Raw genomic sequence first — 16,136 nt, 5'->3', positions numbered from 1 at the left:
ATTCACAAACCTGCAGAGTTATAAATGACAGCTATCGTCCAAAAATATACTGAAGTAAGGCTGCCAAGAGGACTTGAAAGCGGGGCAGAATTGCAGGAAACCGATTTCAGGAGGTAGCCTGGAATTGCATTTAAAACATAGGAAAAGAGGCAGAACGTCCACAATGATGCACTTGGCCAAAAAGGGCGTATGCGTTTTTTCCTGAATATATTCAGGAAAAACGCATACGCACTTTTTGGCCAACCAAGCAAGCTTGCAAAGGAAATCTGCACTACAATGAAGTCTCACTTCCCCCCGGTCAAAAGGGCCATCTGAAAAAAGTGTAAAATCCAGAAAGGCAGGACAGGCCATGGAGAACTGGGAGCCTTGTTATGCTGATGGGCGGGATGTAAATTGCCAACAGCCACTCGGGAGAAGTGTATGGTGTTTCCTGAAACATCTAAAAAACAAAGCAACAGAGCCTAGGGCACTTCCACTTATGGTCCTATAGCTTAGGGAAATTAAAATCAAAAAGACACAGCCACCCCAAAAGTTGGGACGGCTCTGTTTACAAGAACCTGGTTTACGGTACAAGTTCAATATCGCAGAAAGTGAAAAATGGATAAAGAAGTTGTGGTACTTATGTACAATGCAGTATCACTCAGCAATGAAATCTATGTCATCAGGCCCGTAGCAGCATAATGAGTGGATTCAGGTATGATGATTCTAACTGAAATAAGTCACACAGGAAAAGAAACATCATAAGATATCACTAATACACGGAATGTAACCTTGGGTACACAGGAACTGAATTACAAAACAGAACAGGGTCTCAAATTTAGAAAACCAACTTACGCTTGCTTAAGGGGAAAGGTGAGTTGGGGTGCTGCATAAAACCAGAGATTGAAATGAGCACAGATAAAGTTCCTTAAGCCAAATATGGAATGGACAAGAGCTACTCCTTGCTGAACGAAATGGACTCAACACCCCATATTAAATGCCTAAGAGTGTACCTGACTAGGAAGTATCTTAAAACCTATGGATTGCTATGTCTCCGAAAGAGAATCAAGCGTGTGTGCAGGGGCATAATCGCAGCAGTGATAGGATTGGAGAAGTTCGGTGAGCAAATGAAGACCCTTTGAAGTCATATTGCATGGTACCCATTCCACGGGTCTCAACTCTCCAGGTTGAAGGGATTCTTCCTTCAGCTAAAACATGCATGTGGAAGCCAGAGTATGATCAACCGTGTGATCGGGAGACGTGTTCCAATATGTGTCAGTTTTCGTCCCCTGGTACTCGGGTGCAACATTCCAGACGCTTTACTAACACTCTCCCGACTTGGAGAGTCAGTGCCTTTAACCTCCTGTTTGGCCCAGTTTGCAATTTCTGCGGAAGATGAACAGGAATAGGGAGAACCAATGACAGACTGGCTGGAGGTGTCTGGACGGGCAAATTTAACTCTCATTTCCCACCAGGAAGAGGAATTAACCAAAGGCTCAGCGTGCCGTGCCGGAACCAGATTAGGGCCTGAAGCCATCCTGCGTTGTTGCGGCCAGCTCACAAGAAAGCGACTAGAAGAAAGGAGCTCAGGGGCACTGTAATTCACAAACCTGCAGAGTTATAAATGACAGCTATCGTCCAAAAATATACTGAAGTAAGGCTGCCAAGAGGACTTGAAAGCGGGGCAGAATTGCAGGAAACCGATTTCAGGAGGTAGACTGGAATTGCATTTAAAGCATAGGAAAAGAGGCAGAACGTCCACAATGATGCACTTGGCCAAAAAGGGCGTATGCGTTTTTTCCTGAATATATTCAGGAAAAAACGCATACGCCCTTTTTGGCCAACCAAGCAAGCTTGCAAAGGAAATCTGCACTACAATGAAGTCTCACTTCCCCCCGGTCAAAAGGGCCATCTGAAAAAAGTGTAAAATCCAGAAAGGCAGGACAGGCCATGGAGAACTGGGAGCCTTGTTATGCTGATGGGCGGGATGTAAATTGCCAACAGCCACTCGGGAGAAGTGTATGGTGTTTCCTGAAACATCTAAAAAACAAAGCAACAGAGCCTAGGGCACTTCCACTTATGGTCCTATAGCTTAGGGAAATTAAAATCAAAAAGACACAGCCACCCCAAAGGTTGGGACGGCTCTGTTTACAAGAACCTGGTTTACGGTACAAGTTCAATATCGCAGAAAGTGAAAAATGGATAAAGAAGTTGTGGTACTTACGTACAATGCAGTATCACTCAGCAATGAAATCTATGTCATCAGGCCCGTAGCAGCATAATGAGTGGATTCAGGTATGATGATTCTAACTGAAATAAGTCACACAGAAAAAGAAACATCATAAGATATCACTAATACACGGAATGTAAACTTGGCTACACAGGAACTGAATTACAAAACAGAACAGGGTCTCAAATTTAGAAACCCAACTTATGCTTGCTTAAGGGGAAAGGTGAGTTGGGGTGCTGCATAAAACCAGAGATTGAAATGAGCACAGATAAAGTTCCTTAAGCCAAATATGGAATAGACAAGAGCTACTCCTTGCTCAACGAAATGGATTCAACACCCCATATTAAACACCTAAGAATGTACCTGACTAGGAAGTATCTTAAAACCTATGGATTGCTATGTCTCCGAAAGAGAATCAAGCGTGTGTGCAGGGGCATAATCGCAGCAGTGATAGGATTGGAGAAGTTCGGTGAGCAAATGAAGACCCTTTGAAGTCATATTGCATGGTACCCATTCCACGGGTCTCAACTCTCCAGGTTGAAGGGATTCTTCCTTCAGCTAAAATATGCATGTGGAAGCCAGAGTATGATCAACCGTGTGATCGGGAGACGTGTTCCAATATGTGTCAGTTTTCGTCCCCTGGTACTCGGGTGCAACATTCCAGATGCTTTACTAACACTCTCCCGACTTGGAGAGTCAGTGCCTTTAACCTCCTGTTTGGCCCAGTTTGCAATTTCTGCGGAAGATGAACAAGAATAGGCAGAACAAATGACAGACTAGATGGAGGTGTCTGGACGGGCAAATTTAACTCTCATTTCCCACCAGGAAGAGGAATTAACCAAAGGCTCAGCGTGCCGTGCCGGAACCAGATTAGGGCCTGAAGCCATCCTGCGGTGTTGCAGCCAGCTCACGAGAAAGCGAGTTGAAGAAAGGAGCTCAGGGGCACTGTAATTCACAAACCTGCAGAGTTATAAATGACAGCTATCGTCCAAAAATATACTGAAGTAAGGCTGCCAAGAGGACTTGAAAGCGGGGCAGAATTGCAGGAAACCGATTTCAGGAGGTAGACTGGAATTGCATTTAAAGCATAGGAAAAGAGGCAGAACGTCCACAATGATGCACTTGGCCAAAAAGGGCGTATGCCTTTTTTCCTGAATATATTCAGGAAAAAACGCATACGCCCTTTTTGGCCAACCAAGCAAGCTTGCAAAGGAAATCTGCACTACAATGAAGTCTCACTTCCCCCCGGTCAAAAGGGCCATCTGAAAAAAGTGTAAAATCCAGAAAGGCAGGACAGGCCATGGAGAACTGGGAGCCTTGTTATGCTGATGGGCGGGATGTAAACTGCCAACAGCCACTCGGGAGAAGTGTATGGTGTTTCCTGAAACATCTAAAAAACAAAGCAACAGAGCCTAGGGCACTTCCACTTATGGTCCTATAGCTTACGGAAATTAAAATCAAAAAGACAGAGCCACCCCAAAGGTTGGGACGGCTCTGTTTACAAGAACCTGGTTTACGGTACAAGTTCAATATCGGAGAAAGTGAAAAATGGATAAAGAAGTTGTGGTACTTACGTACAATGCAGTATCACTCAGCAATGAAATCTATGTCATCAGGCCCGTAGCAGCATAATGAGTGGATTCAGGTATGATGATTCTAACTGAAATAAGTCACACAGGAAAAGAAACATCATAAGATATCACTAATACACGGAATGTAACCTTGGCTACACAGGAACTGAATTACAAAACAGAACAGGGTCTCAAATTTAGAAAACCAACTTATGCTTGCTTAAGGGGAAAGGTGAGTTGGGGTGCTGCATAAAACCAGAGATTGAAATGAGCACAGATAAAGTTCCTTAAGCCAAATATGGAATAGACAAGAGCTACTCCTTGCTCAACGAAATGGACTCAACACCCCATATTAAACACCTAAGAATATACCTGACTAGGAAGTATCTTAAAACCTATGGATTGCTATGTCTCCGAAAGAGAATCAAGCGTGTGTACAGGGGCATAAACGCAGCAGTGATAGGATTGGAGAAGTTCGGTGAGCAAATGAAGACCCTTTGAAGTCATATTGCATGGTACCCATTCCACGGGTCTCAACTCTCCAGGTTGAAGGGATTCTTCCTTCAGCTAAAACATGCATGTGGAACCCAGAGTATGATCAACCGTGTGATCGGGAGACGTGTTCCAATATGTGTCAGTTTTCGTCCCCTGGTACTCGGGTGCAACATTCCAGACGCTTTACTAACACTCTCCCGACTTGGAGAGTCAGTGCCTTTAACCTCCTGTTTGGCCCAGTTTGCAATTTCTGCGGAAGATGAACAGGAATAGGGAGAACCAATGACAGACCAGATGGAGGTGTCTGGATGGGCAAATTTAACTCTCATTTCGCAGCAGGAAGAGGAATTAACCAAAGGCTCAGCGTGCCATGCCGGAACCAGATTAGGGCCTGAAGCCATCCTGCGGTGTTGCGGCCAGCTCACGAGAAAGCGAGTTGAAGAAAGGAGCTCAGGGGCACTGTAATTCACAAACCTGCAGAGTTATAAATGACAGCTATCGTCCAAAAATATACTGAAGTAAGGCTGCCAAGAGGACTTGAAAGCGGGGCAGAATTGCAGGAAACCGATTTCAGGAGGTAGACTGGAATTGCATTTAAAGCATAGGAAAAGAGGCAGAACGTCCACAATGATGCACTTGGCCAAAAAGGGCGTATGCGTTTTTTCCTGAATATATTCAGGAAAAAACGCATACGCCCTTTTTGGCCAACCAAGCAAGCTTGCAAAGGAAATCTGCACTACAATGAAGTCTCACTTCCCCCCGGTCAAAAGGGCCATCTGAAAAAAGTGTAAAATCCAGAAAGGCAGGACAGGCCATGGAGAACTGGGAGCCTTGTTATGCTGATGGGCGGGATGTAAATTGCCAACAGCCACTCCGGAGAAGTGTATGGTGTTTCCTGAAACATCTAAAAACAAAGCAACAGAGCCTAGGGCACTTCCACTTATCGTCCTATAGCTTAGGGAAATTAAAATCAAAAAGACACAGCCACCCAAAAGGTTGGGACGGCTCTGTTTACAAGAACCTGGTTTACGGTACAAGTTCAATATCGCAGAAAGTGAAAAATGGATAAAGAAGTTGTGGTACTTACGTACAATGCAGTATCACTCAGCAATGAAATCTATGTCAACAGGCCCGTAGCAGCATAATGAGTGGATTCAGGTATGATGATTCTAACTGAAATAAGTCACACAGAAAAAGAAACATCATAAGATATCACTAATACACGGAATGTAAACTTGGCTACACAGGAACTGAATTACAAAACAGAACAGGTTCTCAAATTTAGAAAACCAACTTATGCTTCCTTAAGGGGAAAGGTGAGTTGGGGTGCTGCATAAAACCAGAGATTGAAATGAGCACAGATAAAGTTCCTTAAGCCAAATATGGAATAGACAAGAGCTACTCCTTGCTCAACGAAATGGACTCAACACCCCAAATTAAATGCCTAAGAGTGTACCTGACTAGGAAGTATCTTAAAACCTATGGATTGCTATGTCTCCGAAAGAGAATCAAGCGTGTGTGCAGGGGCATAATCGCAGCAGTGATAGGATTCGAGAGGTTCGGTGAGCAAATGAAGACCCTTTGAAGTCATATTGCATGGTACCCATTCCATGGGTCTCAACTCTCCAGGTTTAAGGTATTCTTCCTTCAGCTAAAACATGCATGTGGAACCCAGAGTATGATCAACCGTGTGATCGGGAGACGTGTTCCAATATGTGTCAGTTTTCGTCCCCTGGTACTCGGGTGCAACATTCCAGACGCTTTACTAACACTCTCCCGACTTGGAGAGTCAGTGCCTTTAACCTCCTGTTTGGCCCAGTTTGCAATTTCTGCGGAAGATGAACAGGAATAGGGAGAACCAATGACAGACTAGCTGGAGGTGTCTGGACGGGCAAATTTAACTCTCATTTCCCACCAGGAAGAGGAATTAACGAAAGGCTCAGCGTGCCGTGCCGGAACCAGATTAGGGCCTGAAGCCATCCTGCGGTGTTGCGGCCAGCTCACAAGAAAGCGAGTTGAAGAAAGGAGCTCAGGGGCACTGTAATTCACAAACCTGCAGAGTTATAAATGACAGCTATCGTCCAAAAATATACTGAAGTAAGGCTGCCAAGAGGACTTGAAAGCGGGGCAGAATTGCAGGAAACCGATTTCAGGAGGTAGACTGGAATTGCATTTAAAGCATAGGAAAAGAGGCAGAACGTCCACAATGATGCACTTGGCCAAAAAGGGCGTATGCCTTTTTTGCTGAATATATTCAGGAAAAAAGGCATACGCCCTTTTTGGCCAACCAAGCAAGCTTGCAAAGGAAATCTGCACTACAATGAAGTCTCACTTCCCCCCGGTCAAAAGGGCCATCTGAAAAAAGTGTAAAATCCAGAAAGGCAGGACAGGCCATGGAGAACTGGGAGCCTTGTTATGCTGATGGGCGGGATGTAAATTGCCAACAGCCACTCGGGAGAAGTGTATGGTGTTTCCTGAAACATCTAAAAATCAAAGCAACAGAGCCTAGGGCACTTCCACTTATGGTCCTATAGCTTAGGGAAATTAAAATCAAAAAGACACAGCCACCCCAAATGTTGGGACGGCTCTGTTTACAAGAACCTGGTTTACGGTACAAGTTCAATATCGCAGAAAGTGAAAAATGGATAAAGAAGTTGTGGTACTTACGTACAATGCAGTATCACTCAGCAATGAAATCTATGTCATCAGGCCCGTAGCAGCATAATGAGTGGATTCAGGTATGATGATTCTAACTGAAATAAGTCACACAGAAAAAGAAACCTCATAAGATATCACTAATACACGGAATGTAAACTTGGCTACAGAGGAACTGAATTACAAAACAGAACAGGTTCTCAAATTTAAAAAACCAACTTATGCTTGCTTAAGGGGAAAGGTGAGTTGGGGTGCTGCATAAAACCAGAGATTGAAATGAGCACAGATAAAGTTCCTTAAGCCAAATATGGAATAGACAAGAGCTACTCCTTGCTCAACGAAATGGACTCAACACCCCATATTAAATGCCTAAGAGTGTAGCTGACTAGGAAGTATCTTAAAACCTATGGATTGCTATGTCTCCGAAAGAGAATCAAGCGTGTGTACAGGGGAATTAACGCAGCAGTGATAGGATTGGAGAGGTTCGGTGAGCAAATGAAGACCCTTTGAAATCATATTGCATGGTACCCATTCCACGGGTCTCAACTCTCCAGGTTGAAGGGATTCTTCCTTCAGCTAAAACATGCATGTGGAACCCAGAATATGATCAACCGTGTGATCGGGAGACGTGTTCCAATATGTCTCAGGTTTCGTCCCCTGGTACTCGGGTGCAACATTCCAGACGCTTTACTAACACTCTCCCGACTTGGAGAGTCAGTGCCTTTAACCTCCTGTTTGGCCCAGTTTGCAATTTCTGCGGAAGATGAACAGGAATAGGGAGAACCAATGACAGACTAGCTGGAGGTGTCTGGACGGGCAAATTTAACTCTCATTTCCCACCAGGAAGAGGAATTAACCAAAGGCTCAGCGTGCCGTGCCGGAACCAGATTAGGGCCTGAAGCCATCCTGCGGGGTTGCGGCCAGCTCACGAGAAAGCGAGTTGAAGAAAGGAGCTCAGGGGCACTGTAATTCACAAACCTGCAGAGTTATAAATGACAGCTATCGTCCAAAAATATACTGAAGTAAGGCTGCCAAGAGGACTTGAAAGCGGGGCAGAATTGCAGGAAACCGATTTCTGGAGGTAGCCTGGAATTGCATTTAAAGCATAGGAAAAGAGGCAGAACGTCCACAATGATGCACTTGGCCAAAAAGGGCGTATGCGTTTTTTCCTGAATATATTCAGGAAAAAACGCATACGCACTTTTTGGCCTACCAAGCAAGCTTGCAAAGGAAATCTGCACTACAATGAAGTCTCACTTCCCCCCGGTCAAAAGGGCCATCTGAAAAAAGTGTAAAATCCAGAAAGGCAGGACAGGCCATGGAGAACTGGGAGCCTTGTTATGCTGATGGGCGGGATGTAAATTGCCAACAGCCACTCAGGAGAAGTGTATGGTGTTTCCTGAAACATCTAAAAAACTAAGCAACAGAGCCTAGGGCACTTCCACTTATGGTCCTATAGCTTAGGGAAATTAAAATCAAAAAGACACAGCCACCCCAAAGGTTGGGACGGCTCTGTTTACAAGAACCTGGTTTACGGTACAAGTTCAATATCGCAGAATGTGAAAAATGGATAAAGAAGTTGTGGTACTTACGTACAATGCAGTATCACTCAGCAATGAAATCTATGTCATCACGCCCGTAGCAGCATAATGAGTGGATTCAGGTATGATGATTCTAACTGAAATAAGTCACACAGGAAAAGAAACATCATAAGATATCACTAATACACGGAATGTAACCTTGGCTACACAGGAACTGAATTACAAAACAGAACAGGGTCTCAAATTTAGAAAACCAACTTACGCTTGCTTAAGGGGAAAGGTGAGTTGGGGTGCTGCATAAAACCAGAGATTGAAATGAGCACAGATAAAGTTCCTTAAGCCAAATATGGAATAGACAAGAGCTACTCCTTGCTCAACGAAATGGACTCAACACCCCATATTAAATGCCTAAGAGTGTACCTGACTAGGAAGTATCTTAAAACCTATGGATTGCTATGTCTCTGAAAGAGAATCAAGTGTGTGTACAGGGGCATAAACGCAGCAGTGATAGGATTGGAGAGGTTCGGTGAGCAAATGAAGACCCTTTGAAGTCATATTGCATGGTACCCATTCCACGGGTCTCAACTCTCCAGGTTTAAGGTATTCTTCCTTCAGCTAAAACATGCATGTGGAACCCAGAGTATGATCAACCGTGTGATCGGGAGACGTGTTCCAATATGTGTCAGTTTTGGTCCCCTGGTACTCGGGTGCAACATTCCAGACGCTTTACTAACACTCTCCCGAATTGGAGAGTCAGTGCCTTTAACCTCCTGTTTGGCCCAGTTTGCAATTTCTGCCGAAGATGAACAGGAATAGGGAGAACCAATTACAGACAAGATGGAGGTGTCTGGATGGGCAAATTTAACTCTCATTTCGCACCAGGAAGAGGAATTAACCAAAGGCTCAGCGTGCCATGCCGGAACCAGATTAGGGCCTGAAGCCATCCTGCGGTGTTGCGGCCAGCTCACGAGAAAGCGAGTTGAAGAAAGGAGCTCAGGGGCACTGTAATTCACAAACCTGCAGAGTTATAAATGACAGCTATCGTCCAAAAATATACTGAAGTAAGGCTGCCAAGAGGACTTGAAAGCGGGACAGAATTGCAGGAAACCGATTTCAGGAGGTAGACTGGAATTGCATTGAAAGCATAGGAAAAGAGGCAGAACGTCCACAATGATGCACTTGGCCAAAAAGGGCGTATGCGTTTTTTCCTGAATATATTCAGGAAAAAACGCATACGCCCTTTTTGGCCAACCAAGCAAGCTTGCAAAGGAAATCTGCACTACAATGAAGTCTCACTTCCCCCCGGTCAAAAGGGCCATCTGAAAAAAGTGTAAAATCCAGAAAGGCAGGACAGGCCATGGAGAACTGGGAGCCTTGTTATGCTGATGGGCGGGATGTCAATTGCCAACAGCCACTCGGGAGAAGTGTATGGTGTTTCCTGAAACATCTAAAAAACAAAGCAACAGAGCCTAGGGCACTTCCACTTATCGTCCTATAGCTTAGGGAAATTAAAATCAAAAAGACACAGCCACCCCAAAGGTTGGGACGGCTCTGTTTACAAGAACCTGGTTTACGGTACAAGTTCAATATCGCAGAAAGTGAAAAATGGATAAAGAAGTTGTGGTACTTACGTACAATGCAGTATCACTCAGCAATGAAATCTATGTCATCAGGCCCGTAGCAGCATAATGAGTGGATTCAGGTATGATGATTCTAACTGAAATAAGTCACACAGGAAAAGAAACATCATAAGATATCACTAATACACGGAATGTAACCTTGGCTACACAGGAACTGAATTACAAAACAGAACAGGGTCTCAAATTTAGAAACCCAACTTACGCTTGCTTAAGGGGAAAGGTGAGTTGGGGTGCTGCATAAAACCAGAGATTGAAATGAGCACAGATAAAGTTCCTTAAGCCAAATATGGAATAGACAAGAGCTACTCCTTGCTCAACGAAATGGACTCAACACCCCATATTAAATGCCTAAGAGTGTACCTGACTAGGAAGTATCTTAAAACCTATGGATTGCTATGTCTCCGAAAGAGAATCAAGCGTGTGTACAGGGGAATTAACGCAGCAGTGATAGGATTGGAGAGGTTCGGTGAGCAAATGAAGACCCTTTGAAGTCATATTGCATGGTACCCATTCCACGGGTCTCAACTCTCCAGGTTGAAGGTATTCTTCCTTCAGCTAAAACATGCATGTGGAACCCAGAGTATGATCAACCGTGTGATCGGGAGACGTGTTCCAATATGTGTCAGTTTTGGTCCCCTGGTACTCGGGTGCAACATTCCAGACGCTTTACTAACACTCTCCCGACTTGGAGAGTCAGTGCCTTTAACCTCCTGTTTGGCCCAGTTTGCAATTTCTGCGGAAGATGAACAGGAATAGGGAGAACCAATGACAGACTAGCTGGAGGTGTCTGGACGGGCAAATTTAACTCTCATTTCCCACCAGGAAGAGGAATTAACCAAAGGCTCAGCGTGCCGTGCCGGAACCAGATTAGGGCCTGAAGCCATCCTGCGGGGTTGCGGCCAGCTCACGAGAAAGCGAGTTGAAAAAAGGAGCTCAGGGGCACTGTAATTCACAAACCTGCAGAGTTATAAATGACAGCTATCGTCCAAAAATATACTGAAGTAAGGCTGCCAAGAGGACTTGAAAGCGGGGCAGAATTGCAGGAAACCGATTTCAGGAGGTAGCCTGGAATTGCATTTAAAGCATAGGAAAAGAGGCAGAACGTCCACAATGATGCACTTGGCCAAAAAGGGCGTATGCGTTTTTTCCTGAATATATTCAGGAAAAAACGCATACGCCCTTTTTGGCCAACCAAGCAAGCTTGCAAAGGAAATCTGCACTACAATGAAGTCTCACTTCCCCCCGGTCAAAAGGGCCATCTGAAAAAAGTGTAAAATCCAGAAAGGCAGGACAGGCCATGGAGAACTGGGAGCCTTGTTATGCTGATGGGCGGGATGTCAATTGCCAACAGCCACTCGGGAGAAGTGTATGGTGTTTCCTGAAACATCTAAAAAACAAAGCAACAGAGCCTAGGGCACTTCCACTTATGGTCCTATAGCTTAGGGAAATTAAAATCAAAAAGACACAGCCACCCCAAAGGTTGGGACGGCTCTGTTTACAAGAACCTGGTTTACGGTACAAGTTCAATATCGCAGAAAGTGAAAAATGGATAAAGAAGATGTGGTACTTACGTACAATGCAGTATCACTCAGCAATGAAATCTATGTCATCACGCCCGTAGCAGCATAATGAGTGGATTCAGGTATGATGATTCTAACTGAAATAAGTCACACAGGAAAAGAAACATCATAAGATATCACTAATACACGGAATGTAACCTTGGGTACACAGGAACTGAATTACAAAACAGAACAGGGTCTCAAATTTAGAAAACCAACTTACGCTTGCTTAAGGGGAAAGGTGAGTTGGGGTGCTGCATAAAACCAGAGATTGAAATGAGCACAGATAAAGTTCCTTAAGCCAAATATGGAATAGACAAGAGCTACTCCTTGCTCAACGAAATGGACTCAACACCCCATATTAAATGCCTAAGAGTGTACCTGACTAGGAAGTATCTTAAAACCTATGGATTGCTATGTCTCTGAAAGAGAATCAAGTGTGTGTACAGGGGCATAAACGCAGCAGTGATAGGATTGGAGAGGTTCGGTGAGCAAATGAAGACCCTTTGAAGTCATATTGCATGGTACCCATTCCACGGGTCTCAACTCTCCAGGTTGAAGGTATTCTTCCTTCAGCTAAAACATGCATGTGGAACCCAGAGTATGATCAACCATGTGATCGGGAGACGTGTTCCAATATGTGTCAGTTTTCGTCCCCTGGTACTCGGGTGCAACATTCCAGACGCTTTACTAACACTCTCCCGACTTGGAGAGTCAGTGCCTTTAACCTCCTGTTTGGCCCAGTTTGCAATTTCTGCGGAAGATGAACAGGAATAGGGAGAACCAATGACAGACTAGCTGGAGGTGTCTGGACGGGCAAATTTAACTCTCATTTCCCACCAGGAAGAGGAATTAACCAAAGGCTCAGCGTGCCGTGCCGGAACCAGATTAGGGCCTGAAGCCATCCTGCGGGGTTGCGGCCAGCTCACGAGAAAGCGAGTTGAAGAAAGGAGCTCAGGGCCACTGTAATTCACAAACCTGCAGAGTTATAAATGACAGCTATCGTCCAAAAATATACTGAAGTAAGGCTGCCAAGAGGACTTGAAAGCGGGGCAGAATTGCAGGAAACCGATTTCAGGAGGTAGCCTGGAATTGCATTTAAAGCATAGGAAAAGAGGCAGAACGTCCACAATGATGCACTTGGCCAAAAAGGGCGTATGCGTTTTTTCCTGAATATATTCAGGAAAAAACGCATACGCACTTTTTGGCCAACCAAGCAAGCTTGCAAAGGAAATCTGCACTACAATGAAGTCTCACTTCCCCCCGGTCAAAAGGGCCATCTGAAAAAAGTGTAAAATCCAGAAAGGCAGGAGAGGCCATGGAGAACTGGGAGCCTTGTTATGCTGATGGGCGGGATGTAAATTGCCAACAGCCACTCGGGAGAAGTGTATGGTGTTTCCTGAAACATCTAAAAAACAAAGCAACAGAGCCTAGGGCACTTCCACTTATGGTCCTATAGCTTAGGGAAATTAAAATCAAAAAGACACAGCCACCCCAAAGGTTGGGACGGCTCTGTTTACAAGAACCTGGTTTACGGTACAAGTTCAATATCGCAGAAAGTGAAAAATGGATAAAGAAGTTGTGGTACTTACGTACAATGCAGTATCACTCAGCAATGAAATCTATGTCATCAGGCCCGTAGCAGCATAATGAGTGGATTCAGGTATGATGATTCTAACTGAAATAAGTCACACAGGAAAAGAAACATCATAAGATATCACTAATACACGGAATGTAACCTTGGGTACACAGGAACTGAATTACAAAACAGAACAGGGTCTCAAATTTAGAAAACCAACTTACGCTTGCTTAAGGGGAAAGGTGAGTTGGGGTGCTGCATAAAACCAGAGATTGAAATGAGCACAGATAAAGTTCCTTAAGCCAAATATGGAATAGACAAGAGCTACTCCTTGCTCAACGAAATGGACTCAACACCCCATATTAAATGCCTAAGAGTGTACCTGACTAGGAAGTATCTTAAAACCTATGGATTGCTATGTCTCTGAAAGAGAATCAAGTGTGTGTACAGGGGCATAAACGCAGCAGTGATAGGATTGGAGAGGTTCGGTGAGCAAATGAAGACCCTTTGAAGTCATATTGCATGGTACCCATTCCACGGGTCTCAACTCTCCAGGTTGAAGATATTCTTCCTTCAGCTAAAACATGCATGTGGAACCCAGAGTATGATCAACCGTGTGATCGGGAGACGTGTTCCAATATGTCTCAGGTTTCGTCCCCTGGTACTCGGGTGCAACATTCCAGACGCTTTACTAACACTCTCCCGACTTGGAGAGTCAGTGCCTTTAACCTCCTGTTTGGCCCAGTTTGCAATTTCTGCGGAAGATGAACAGGAATAGGGAGAACCAATGACAGACTAGCTGGAGGTGTCTGGACGGGCAAATTTAACTCTCATTTCCCACCAGGAAGAGGAATTAACCAAAGGCTCAGCGTGCCGTGCCGGAACCAGATTAGGGCCTGAAGCCATCCTGCGGGGTTGCGGCCAGCTCACGAGAAAGCGAGTTGAAGAAAGGAGCTCAGGGGCACTGTAATTCACAAACCTGCAGAGTTATAAATGACAGCTATCGTCCAAAAATATACTGAAGTAAGGCTGCCAAGAGGACTTGAAAGCGGGGCAGAATTGCAGGAAACAGATTTCAGGAGGTAGCCTGGAATTGCATTTAAAGCATAGGAAAAGAGGCAGAACGTCCACAATGATGCACTTGGCCAAAAAGGGCGTATGCGTTTTTTCCTGAATATATTCAGGAAAAAACGCATACGCCCTTTTTGGCCAACCAAGCAAGCTTGCAAAGGAAATCTGCACTACAATGAAGTCTCACTTCCCCCCGGTCAAAAGGGCCATCTGAAAAAAGTGTAAAATCCAGAAAGGCAGGACAGGCCATGGAGAACTGGGAGCCTTGTTATGCTGATGGGCGGGATGTAAATTGCCAACAGCCACTCGGGAGAAGTGTATGGTGTTTCCTGAAACATCTAAAAAACAAAGCAACAGAGCCTAGGGCACTTCCACTTATGGTCCTATAGCTTAGGGAAATTAAAATCAAAAAGACACAGCCACCCCAAAGGTTGGGACGGCTCTGTTTACAAGAACCTGGTTTACGGTACAAGTTCAATATCGCAGAAAGTGAAAAATGGATAAAGAAGTTGTGGTACTTACGTACAATGCAGTATCACTCAGCAATGAAATCTATGTCATCACGCCCGTAGCAGCATAATGAGTGGATTCAGGTACGATGATTCTAACTGAAATAAGTCACACAGGAAAAGAAACATCATAAGATATCACTAATACACGGAATGTAACCTTGGGTACACAGGAACTGAATTACAAAACAGAACAGGGTCTCAAATTTAGAAAACCAACTTACGCTTGCTTAAGGGGAAAGGTGAGTTGGGGTGCTGCATAAAACCAGAGATTGAAATGAGCACAGATAAAGTTCCTTAAGCCAAATATGGAATAGACAAGAGCTACTCCTTGCTCAACGAAATGGACTCAACACCCCATATTAAATGCCTAAGAGTGTACCTGACTAGGAAGTATCTTAAAACCTATGGATTGCTATGTCTCTGAAAGAGAATCAAGTGTGTGTACAGGGGCATAAACGCAGCAGTGATAGGATTGGAGAGGTTCGGTGAGCAAATGAAGACCCTTTGAAGTCATATTGCATGGTACCCATTCCACGGGTCTCAACTCTCCAGGTTGAAGGTATTCTTCCTTCAGCTAAAACATGCATGTGGAACCCAGAGTATGATCAACCGTGTGATCGGGAGACGTGTTCCAATATGTCTCAGGTTTCGTCCCCTGGTACTCGGGTGCAACATTCCAGACGCTTTACTAACACTCTCCCGACTTGGAGAGTCAGTGCCTTTAACCTCCTGTTTGGCCCAGTTTGCAATTTCTGCAGAAGATGAACAGGAATAGGGAGAACCAATGACAGACTAGCTGGAGGTGTCTGGACGGGCAAATTTAACTCTCATTTCCCACCAGGAAGAGGAATTAACCAAAGGCTCAGCGTGCCGTGCCGGAACCAGATTAGGGCCTGAAGCCATCCTGCGGGGTTGCGGCCAGCTCACGAGAAAGCGAGTTGAAGAAAGGAGCTCAGGGGCACTGTAATTCACAAACCTGCAGAGTTATAAATGACAGCTATCGTCCAAAAATATACTGAAGTAAGGCTGCCAAGAGGACTTGAAAGCGGGGCAGAATTGCAGGAAACCGATTTCAGGAGGTAGCCTGGAATTGCATTGAAAGCATAGGAAAAGAGGCAGAACGTCCACAATGATGCACTTGGCCAAAAAGGGCGTATGCGTTTTTTCCTGAATATATTCAGGAAAAAACGCATACGCCCTTTTTGGCCAACCAAGCAAGCTTGCAAAGGAAATCTGCACTACAATGAAGTCTCACTTCCCCCCGGTCAAAAGGGCCATCTGAAAAAAGTGTAAAATCCAGAAAG

Source organism: Lagenorhynchus albirostris, chromosome 4, assembly GCF_949774975.1.
Source record: "Lagenorhynchus albirostris chromosome 4, mLagAlb1.1, whole genome shotgun sequence".
Taxonomy (NCBI): domain Eukaryota; kingdom Metazoa; phylum Chordata; class Mammalia; order Artiodactyla; family Delphinidae; genus Lagenorhynchus; species Lagenorhynchus albirostris.
Note: the sequence above shows the minus strand (reverse complement) of the source record.